Consider the following 10,432-nt stretch of genomic DNA (forward strand, 5'->3'; position numbering starts at 1 on the left):
AGGATGAGAGGTAGTGCCCTTCAGCTTGCATGAAGGTGGATGTCCAGAGGGCTGCAGGTTAATACTGAGTTGACACAAAGTATTTCTGCTCAGTGTGATGAGCCAAATGTGTCAATTCAGGTTGACACAACCCAAAAATGAAGACAGCACAAACATACCAAAATTCACACTGTTAGTGAGTAGGCAACATTTTCTATCAAAAACCCAACCAAATTATCTCCACAAAATTCCCCATCATCACTTTTTACAAATCCACTTTCTCAAATGTTGCTTTTTTTAGATTTTCAGTTCTGTGGTATCTGGACAGCTGGCAGAAAAAAGCAGCACTCAGTTGGACTCAGTGAGTCTTTCAAACCTTCAATCAATCTTGCAAGGGCAGCAGCTTTAAAATTTGTAACTGGGAATGTTTATATATTTCCTGATCTTTTCCTGCTTTTCTAGCTTCGTCACTCTCTCAACACACACATTCACATACACTTATACTCCCACCTCTGAATGTTGGAGAACCTCTTGTGCACTGTCTAGTGTCACCCTCTCTTTCAAGCACAAGTTCACTCATACAACCCTCTACAGAGTAAAGCTTCCTTACTTTCTTTTCTTTAATCCCTTTCTTCTAATGACAGCTAAATCCTGTAAGGTAAAAGATGATATCTCTGGGAAAAACTGAAGTAGGGAACAGCATGCAATTCACATCTCTCCTTCATTCTTTACTGGAGAAGATTAGTGTTGTGGTAATTATGGTGTTCCCATTGGAAGCATAAAGGAGTTATAAAGTCACAAATTGCTTGCTCTTTTCCTTCAACCTTAGTTTCACAAGGTTGAATCCTATCCAAATGGGATGTCTTGTAAAGTATTCTTGTGGGTTTTTTTCATGCCTCCAATGCAAACTTTTTAGGATATCAGGATTTTTTCTTTCTTTCTTTTTGAGGTCTCTCCCCCTTTTTTAGTTATTTTTTCCAATGTCAAGTGCAACAATTCATTAAAAATAAAACTCTGTTATACCTATAATTCCAAGAGAGCAAAAAAGGTCAATATCCTCCCTGTCTGGTCCCTGGGATGCTTCTGCAAACATACTGGTTGGTAATTTAGCAATCCCTGGCTCCCCATGTGCCCACCAAGGCTCTCACTGATGGTGTGGCAGGAAATGGCACACCCCTTCTGGTCTTGCAAATCTTACTTCAATAAGCAAAGCTCTAATTGCTGTTTTCCCATGACACATTTGGCCTCTCCTAAATGTTCATGACAGTGAGGTTCTGATCCATTGTCTCCTTGTGTGGCAGTGCCAGCCTGCTGCTCAGGATGGCTGTCAAACCCACCACGCCAAGCACCACACTGCACCCTCACTATGGCAAGGCTGCTCATGGCATTACAGCAGATGCTGACTGATGGAATGAGCAAGCCCAGGACACCTACACATGCACAGCCTGTACCACTCCCACCTGGGGACACTGCTGCAGCACCCAGCTCTGCAGGACAGGGCCATCTCTGTCTGTGGGCTCCAGCCCCAGCACGGTGAACCTGCAGTTTGGTTAGAAAAGTGCAGGTTGTAAGAAACAGGGCAAGGAAGGCAAGACATCATGGCTGAGTTGAGACCTGCTGGTCAAACTAAAGGGCAAGAAGGAAATGCACAGGCAGTGGAAGAAGGGACATGTGTCCTGGGAAGTGTATGGGGATGTGGCCTGCTGGTGTAGGGTTGGGGTCAGGAAGGCCGAGGTGCAGCTACAGCTGAACTTGTCAAGGGATACAAAGAAAAATTTTCTTTGTAAACATTTCTAGCCAAAGAAGGAAGAGGATGCTGGGGTTGAGAGGAGCTCTGAAGAGAAGAACTTTGGGGTCCTGATGGATGAGAGGCTGGACATGACCCAGAAATGTGTACTTGCATCCCAGAAAGCCAAACATGTTCTGGGCTGCATCCAAAGCACTATGGGCAGCAGAGGAGGGAGGGGATTCTGCCTCTCTGCTTTTCTCTGGTGAGACTACATCTGCCATGCTGCCAAAAGCTCTGGAGCCTCAGCACAGAAGGACCTGGACCAGAGGAAGGCCCCAAAGATGGTCAGAGGGCTGGATCATCTCTCCTGTGAGGACAGGCTGAGAGAGCTGGCTTTGTTCAGCCTGGAGAAGAGAAGGGAGACCTTGTGACATCCTTTCAGCACATGAGAAAAGATTTAGCAGGGCTGTAGTGACAGGACAAGGGGTAATGGCTTCAAATTAATTTGAGAGTATATGTAGACTAGATATAAGGAAGAAATTTTGATATGAAAAGGCTGAAGAAACACTGGCACAGATTGCTCAGAGAGGTGATAGATGCTCCATCCCTGGAAGTGTTCAGGGTCAGGTTGGATAGGACTCTGAGCAACCTGATTTAGTTCAAGTTTCCCTGCCCCTTTTCAGGGGAGTTGGAACTAGATGATCTTCAAAGCTTCTCACAACCCAAGCCATTCTTTGATTCTGTGTGCAAGTGGGATGGCAACAACAATTCAGTACACTTATTCTTCCAGGGATACACATTTACTTCTGATAGCCACAGGTGTGTCCTTCCTTTGTTCCAGAGAGTGTTCTCTCCCTTCTTCTTCCAGGCAGCCAGTGTTTGCCTGTCTCAGCAGATAACACGCCATATAAAAAAAAAAAAACAAAACACTTCATAAATTCAATCCCTTGTGAAATTTTTAGAAGTGATTTCTAGAGCATCATGTGGCATAAGGCCATGGGAGTACTTAAGTTTTATCTTTTGTTTAATTGCCTGTGAAGGTCCTGCCCTTGGCACTGTAGTTAATGGTTAAAACTGTTTTGTACTGGATTGCAATTTATTGTAGTCAACAAAAATAAAGTTCATTGTACTTGTCAATAAGAATCTTGTCTCCTGTCTCAATATTCTTTATGTAGATCAAATTCCAACCTTTTTCATTCCATACAAACACACACAAACCAGCTGATTTCTCTTTATAATGCATGCTGAAGAGTCTTGATGATTTAGGGAATAACCTAAAAGCTCCTACAGTGGAGAAGGTGAGCCATGTCAAGGAAATAAAGAGGCATACAAAGCATACCCCCATGCTTTGTAAGCATACCCCATGCCCTGGTCCCCTGCCCATGCTTGTAGAGCAAAGTAGGAGCCATTATATAAAAGAGCAAACAGGTTTTAAAACTGGTAACTTAAAGAAAGAGTACATGGGTATTTGAAAAAGGTGAGAGTTCAGAGGGAAAATTAGTTGCTAGGCAAGATAGTGGAAATATCCTCCATGGTTTTTTTTATAGGAGGGCAAAAGACGTCTACTAGCCAGACCAACAGCTTGCTCTCCTTTGAAAATCCACCCTTTTCTCTACCGTGAACTATGAATTTTAACATGGATTCAATATTGCCCATTTCTAGTGGGGCAGTGGGGGAGAGTCAGGGTTTGGGATTTTGGGTCAAGCTTTTTTGTTTGTTTCTGCTTTTTGCATATTCCATTTTCTACTTGAGGCTGTTTGTTGGAACAGTGCCATGAAATACTGACATGCTGTGGAGGCACCAGCTCTGGTGAGACACAGGCTTGGGGCCATTCTGGTGCCCACTGCTGGGTGTTCCCTGGGGCCAAGCTCAGAACAGAGCCATCCTTGAAGCTTTTTTTTCCCCTGAATAAAAGCTGCCAAGTTTCTAGTCCATGGAAAACCTCAGCATAACAGCATCATGCAGTCTGTGTCCTCACTGCTGGAAAAGACAGCTCTTCTCACAGTGTGAAGGAAATTTCTTTCTCTTCTTCCTACTCTGTTCCATCCTTGAATAATGTGCCAAGTGTACAATTTATCCTGTTTCATAGTGCAAATCACTGCCCCAACAGGAAGTAAATTGCAAACCCCAACTCACTAAGATAGTTTCCCCAGTATTGATTAATAGATTAACACAGAGCTAAAGATAAAAAGTTGAGAGCTCTTTATGCCATTCCAAAGACCTCCCTTTTCTCTTTTATTGTTGTAAACATATGTAGAATGATTAAATATTTCTTTTATAACTTATTCATAATTTACCTTTGCTTTTGTTCCCCAAATATACTAAACTTGTCTTCTTCCATTTATATCTCTTTTTTTGTAGCCTTGAAGGCTGCTGTACACAGAAGGAATAACTATAGAGCAATGATATTCAGAGGTTTACCAGGAACACATAAATATTTATATGTACTCCATTCTGAAGACTTTCCATTGAGACAAAGTACATGTATAATGGAGATATGTGTATCTCTAATTTTCATATGAGAGGCACAAAACAGATGAGACAGTTTCATGCTTGCTTTCATTTAATACATTGAGGTTGAGGTCAATGCTCTTTTATTTTTCCTTTGAATATCTGCAGTTGTGTTGGCTTTTTGTCTTTGCTTGGAGTGCTCAGTCATGAGGAGGCTTCAGAGCTTTCTGCCTCAGGAGCCCTGGTCCCAGCCCTGATCACACCCAGGGAGGTTAGTTGGTCTCATCATGCTCTCTAGTGGCTGCTTCTCTGCTGAGCAGCTGCCCTGCTCCAGGGAGGACCAGCTCTGGAGCAGCAGTGATGATGCAAGACTTGGTAGCTTGAGCACAAAAGGAAAAACTGGAGGGATATTTTGGCTTCATCCTAGTCAGTCCTAAACCATGTCTTAATCTCTCACCTCAAAGAACCAGAGAATAAATGTCTTGATTATAGTCATACCAATTTTTAAAATAATTTCAGCTTTCCTCTTCCTGACTATAATCCCTCCATTTGAAATCTGGAGTTAATAATGATGAAACTGACAAAAGTATGGCTAAAAATTCAATTTTTTATTTGCCTCAACCTTTTATAAAAATTGCAATAAGAAGAGCAATTGAGGTTAGTGGGAAAGGCCTCACTGACTTCTGCAGGCTTTTAACCATGGGACCAAATATAACTCTAGTTCTCTCTGACACTAAATTTTAGGAGATTGCAAATTTTCATGGGGTCTTCCCAGGAACAGAGTTTTTCATGCATTTTAAAATTATAGACTTGATGCTGAGTGTGTCCTTGATATACAGAAATAATCCACAGAAGTTTATAATGAAACTGGATTTTCAACCTTTAAAAATCCCAGAGAAAGATTTGGTTCAAATTCTGACTGACAATGCAGATCAGAATTATTTTCTGAATAAAAAATAAAATTGCAGTAGAATAAAACTGAGATTCAGCAAAAACAAATGAATCACTCTTGATCATACTTCAAGCATAGAGAGAGTAAACTATCAAATGAAGGAGATTATAGGATTACTTACTTTTTGACAACAGCTTTTAGTTTCTGAAGGGTTACTTCAGTTATTTTCGTTACTGCTAAAATACCATAAGAGCAACAGGGAACAGCATTGTGAGGGACTTGTTCATGGCTCTGGTCCTGGACAGTGGCATGAGCTCCCTTCTCCTGCTGAAAAACTTCTTTTGCAGTCCATGGACGCCCTGGAGGTTCACACCCTGCTCTGCAGGCTGAGACCAAACTGGCTTGTTGACTTTCTGCCCACACACTGGGGGTGACACTGTGGGGATTTAAGAGAGAAAAATAAAACTGATGTTTTCCATTTGTGGGATGTAGGTGGTCAAGAGAAACAAAAGCCCTTGCAGAAGTTCTACATGAGATACACAGATGGCTTTGGGGGTGTGGCAGACTCTGTTGATGCTAAAAAGATGAAGGAAGCCAAAAAAGACTTGTGACAGATGCTTTCAAGCTATGGAGTATTTAAAGAAGATTGCATTAACTTTATAAATGTTAGAAATGTTTCCTAACGAAACTCAAGTTTTTGTCAGTAGCTGTGCTCCCAGATAAATATGACATGAGATGTTTCCTTCAAGTTGAAAAGGATGTAGGGAGGTAATTAATACTGTTTCAGCTTTGCAACAGCTTCAAGTGGAAAATGTATGAGGTTCATTCTCCAAAGGGGCAACCACACAAATTGCTAAGGCCCAAAGGCAAACCAAAAGAAGCTTCAACCATTTGTAAAAATAACAATACTGACTGGGGACAGAAATGTCTTTTAATAACTCACTGTGACTAACAAGGACAAATGCTTCAGAGCCCTAAAAGTGTTGGAAGACAAGTGCCCATCAAGTAGGTGCATTGGGTGGCTGTTGTTTTGAGGCACATTTCCTAATCAGTTATTTTGCCCTTTGTAAATAGTTCATAACCTTGGGAGAGCTGAAGAGGCTGTGGAAAAGTGTCAGAGCAGCTGCTCAGAGAGAGGCTTGCAAAGGGTTGGAGGGGGTTTAGTTAAGGGCCAATTAACAGAGGCAGCACTGTGGGGTCCTGCCTCAAGAGAGCTGCCAAGTTGGGACATCATAAGGGAAATGGAAGTGCAGTTACCTTAGAAACGGGAATGAGAACCTTAATAAATTATTAACATATCTGAAAATTAAGCAAAACCAGTATTTCAATTATTAGAAAATGAGGTTCAAAGATCTCCTTTTGGAAACAAAGAGTTTTAGGAATTAGCAAGCTGAGTTGGTTTTTTGGGGGGTTTTTTTTGCCACAAAAAGGGAAGACCAAGAAAGACCCAAACAGCAATTATTTTTTTTCCTTTAAACCCACACAAAATTAATGTGGTTTCCCTCCTACACATATTTAATCTTTTAGTGACCTCCTGGATTTTGTCTCCTAATTCTTCTTCCCTCAGTTCAGTTTATTTGGGATGGACTCTAACAATCTTGGCCACATGGAGAATTTCCAGTTTGACCAAACCAGGGACAAATGGAAAGTTCTTTTTGGCCTTTGGCCAGGATGGTTATCCTCCAATGAGGTGCTCTAGGCAGCAGCCCCGAGAATGCTAAATGCTGTGAAATCAGGAGACCATTAAAACCTTTGATGTTATAAAAGAGCTATGTTAAATTTGTTCATAAAAATGGAGCTAACTTCAGAAGAAAGTTAGAAAGGAGAAATGTTACATCAGACCTTCAGGTATCTCCCCAGACAGGAGAGTATTCTTCTTAGAAGTAATTGATTTGTTGGTTGGAAAAAAAGTTGATTTCTCATTACTTACCATGTCTAAAGTATTTCTAGAAATTTTGCAATGTGGAAATGAGTTTATGAGATAATAAATGAGGATGTACCTGCAGTTTTTCCACTCAAGACCAAGTACCCAAAACCTTGAGAAAGAAAATTGCCCCTGCTTAAACCCCCAGTTTGATGCCCAGCTACCTCACTGGGAAACCTGAAACCAAGAGGATTAATATAAAAGCAGTTTTGGGTCAGTCATGTAGGACTGAAATTCCTAAGGGGAAAAATGGACAGAGGAATCATGTTTCTGCCTGAGAAACACTGGGCTGATCATCAACCAAGAAATCCAAATATTTGCTTGGAAATATTTTCACAGCTTGATCTGTCATGCTGGAAAGTCCACACTCTGAGTGTCTCTATCCAAAAGCAGACTTGATGCATGAGTGTGCATCCTGCTGCCAGTGAGTCACCTGGAGGATTTGGCATTCAGTTACAGTATTGGGGAAAGGGGAAAATGCAGTTTATCCTGTGCAGGATTATTGTAATGACATCATTCAAGCAAATAATTCCAAATGTTGTGCCTGGAGCAGTGGATAGCTACATTGCTCACTGGTTCCTTGCCTGCTGGATGCATGTTTACAAAAGCTAATTAGAGTGGACTGTGTTATTTACAGTGTTAGACTTTAGAAGGAAAAAGCTTACTGTATAATCTCTGCCTGAAGTGTGTTTGAGCAGAGATTACTGTAGGGGAACTGAAAGGAGCCAGCAGGAGCAAACAGCAATTATTCTAAAACAGGCAAGAATTTCTATTCCCTAAGTGGCAGTATGAAATTTTCCCACACTGATTACCTGATACTGGATTATACAGGGTAGATATTTCTTTCTGTATGAACTGCACCACTTTGGGCCACAGTTTGTTTCAGACCCCTCAGCTTCACATTAAATTTTCAATACATTTAACATATGTAACAGAAATCAGAACTAGGAAAGGTCATAGTTTTTTCCTTCTGGTCCTTACTATCCCCTTCTTTTTAAAGTTTAGGAGCCAGTTCCTCTCCCACAGCAACTTTTTAATTTGTTTGGGGTTTTTTTGTAGTTTGATATGATATCTACTAAGGTTAGGAGGAGGTAGATGGAACCTGGGAAAGCTGAAACCTTTACCTTTTATTAAGCTACCAAGGCATAAACATGAAATCCAAATATTTTCTTTGATGGAAAAGAATCCCTGGATAACATAAAGATTTCTATCATCTTCACCAGGAGAAGGTTATGTTTAGCAAGCCTAGGGTCTCTCTCAAGGAACACTTGGCAGAGAAGGTGGTCAAAAAAGGATTAGTAGCCTATTTGGTTCTAGTTTTCAGGCAAATCAATCAGAGCTTCATGTTACCAAGTTTCAAAGACTTCAGCTGAGTCTCTTCAATACATGCCAGCTATGGCAATCCCATTCATACCCAAACCCTAGCAAACATGCTGGAGAGCATTGTGTTTTCCAAAAAGTTGCTTTATCAAATGATAGCACACTTTTGTCAACAGGAGCTTCACAGGAAGGTGCAGAAACAGGAAAAGGAGATTGGGAGTATTAGAAATCTCTGCTGGCACTATTGTTACTGTTTCATTCTGATCTTCTAAGATTTTCTAAGCTTTCTGATGTTTACATTCTTGTAACAAACTTTCTTACACGCTTTTTGTAAATAACTTATTGTTTTGTATTCTTTTATAGAAAAACAGAAATTTGATAGACTGTTAGATTGTTTAGTGTCATTGGAGAGGTGGTACTTTCACCCTCCAATCCACTGTCACTTTTAGAAATCTATAAATGTTGAGTCAAAAAATAAACTTCCCTTTTTGCCTTAAGAACAGCAGTGTGTGTGCATTGTGTTATTTTGTGTCCTATAGTAACACTACTGCTTCAGTGGAAAACCAGTTGGATCTAATAAATAAAAGAGAACTGGAAGCACATAAAATAATTCAGGATATTCCCATTCCCAGCCCACATGTTCAGCCCCAGTTTCAAATTCCATAGACTGTACTCAGCACAGGGAGAAAAGTCTGAGCAGGGAGGCAAGGATAAAATAGCTTCCCTTCTTCATCTTCATTTAGACAATCCAGACTTGTGTTCCAAATGTACTCTTTGCTGTTGTAGCACAAAATGACATGTCTAAGAGAGGGAAAAATACCTGCCACCAATACCATGCAAGAGAGGAAATATTGACTTTGATAAATGGGAATTTTCTCATGTTTGTGCTTTCAGCACTTTACCAAGGTGAGTTCAGCATCACGGGAACCTGTTTCAGCAAGTTCTCACATTCTGCTTGGTGATAATATATGTGTAGAGGTGAAAGATTAGAAAAAAATTGGAAGATTTTAATTTTTTCCTGTTGTGGAAGCCAATTAAACTACTTCTGTACATTAAGATTCAGATTCTTTTAATTTTTATAAGGATTTGCTTTGTTTTACTTGGATTACTTACATATCAACATATTTGTTAGACTATGCAACTGTTTCTGGAGGAGCTTTTAATGTATGTGAACTGATTTGTAACAGCAAGATTAATAATTTATTTAGTTATCCCAGAACATTCTGTGAGCTTGATTAAGGTAATATTCTGGAAATATCTTTTTTGCCTTCCTGAGCCCTGGAGAGCTTCCTTTTAAAAATGAAATGTGTCAGCTGAGTGTGCAGAAAAAGAGAGGATAAAGCATATTAGATATAGATATAGATATAGATATAGATATAGATATAGATATAGATATACAAATATATAAATATATAAATATATAAATATATAAATATATAAATATATAAATATATAAATATATAAATATATAAATATATAAATATATAATTATATAAATATATAAATATATAAATATATAAATATAAGTATTTATGTGGGAAAACATCTTACATATACTTTATGTAACACTCTAGTCAGCAACTGTGAATAAGAGAGAGGGTATCAGAGCCCCTTGCCTGATGTCTTATAAACAGGTTGAAGAACCATCCATTTTCTTCTTGAACTGATGAGCTACAAACATTGCAGTAATGATTTCCTTCAAGTGTCTGTGTAGAATCCTCTGAGTGTGAATCCAATTAAGTAAAGAAGCGGCAAAAAGAGCTGCTCCTTTCAGGACCATTCCTATAACCAGTGCATTTCAGAGACAGCAATGAAACAAAGATCCTGAACCACAATCTGTTGCCAAATGTAGCCACACCTGGAGGCCAAATAAAAATTTCAGATCTACCTGAACATTGCAGGAGTCTGCAAATATAAAGTGAAAGTTGTTTTCTGTGGACAGGGTTCATCATAAATTCCTCAGCCTTGCTTGAGTATTGAAGCAACTGTAACTTCCTACAGCCTCAAAAGTTTCTTTGTCAGAACATTTCTGAGGGTTTCCCCAGTGGTTGTCCAACTCTGACACACCAGTGAGGATGACACACACTGCTGTAGGCAGCAGAGAGGATTAGAGCTCCTGTGACTGAAATGCCTTTGC

This window comes from Ammospiza caudacuta, chromosome 1 (assembly GCF_027887145.1).
Source record: "Ammospiza caudacuta isolate bAmmCau1 chromosome 1, bAmmCau1.pri, whole genome shotgun sequence".
NCBI classification, from domain to species: Eukaryota; Metazoa; Chordata; class Aves; order Passeriformes; family Passerellidae; genus Ammospiza; species Ammospiza caudacuta.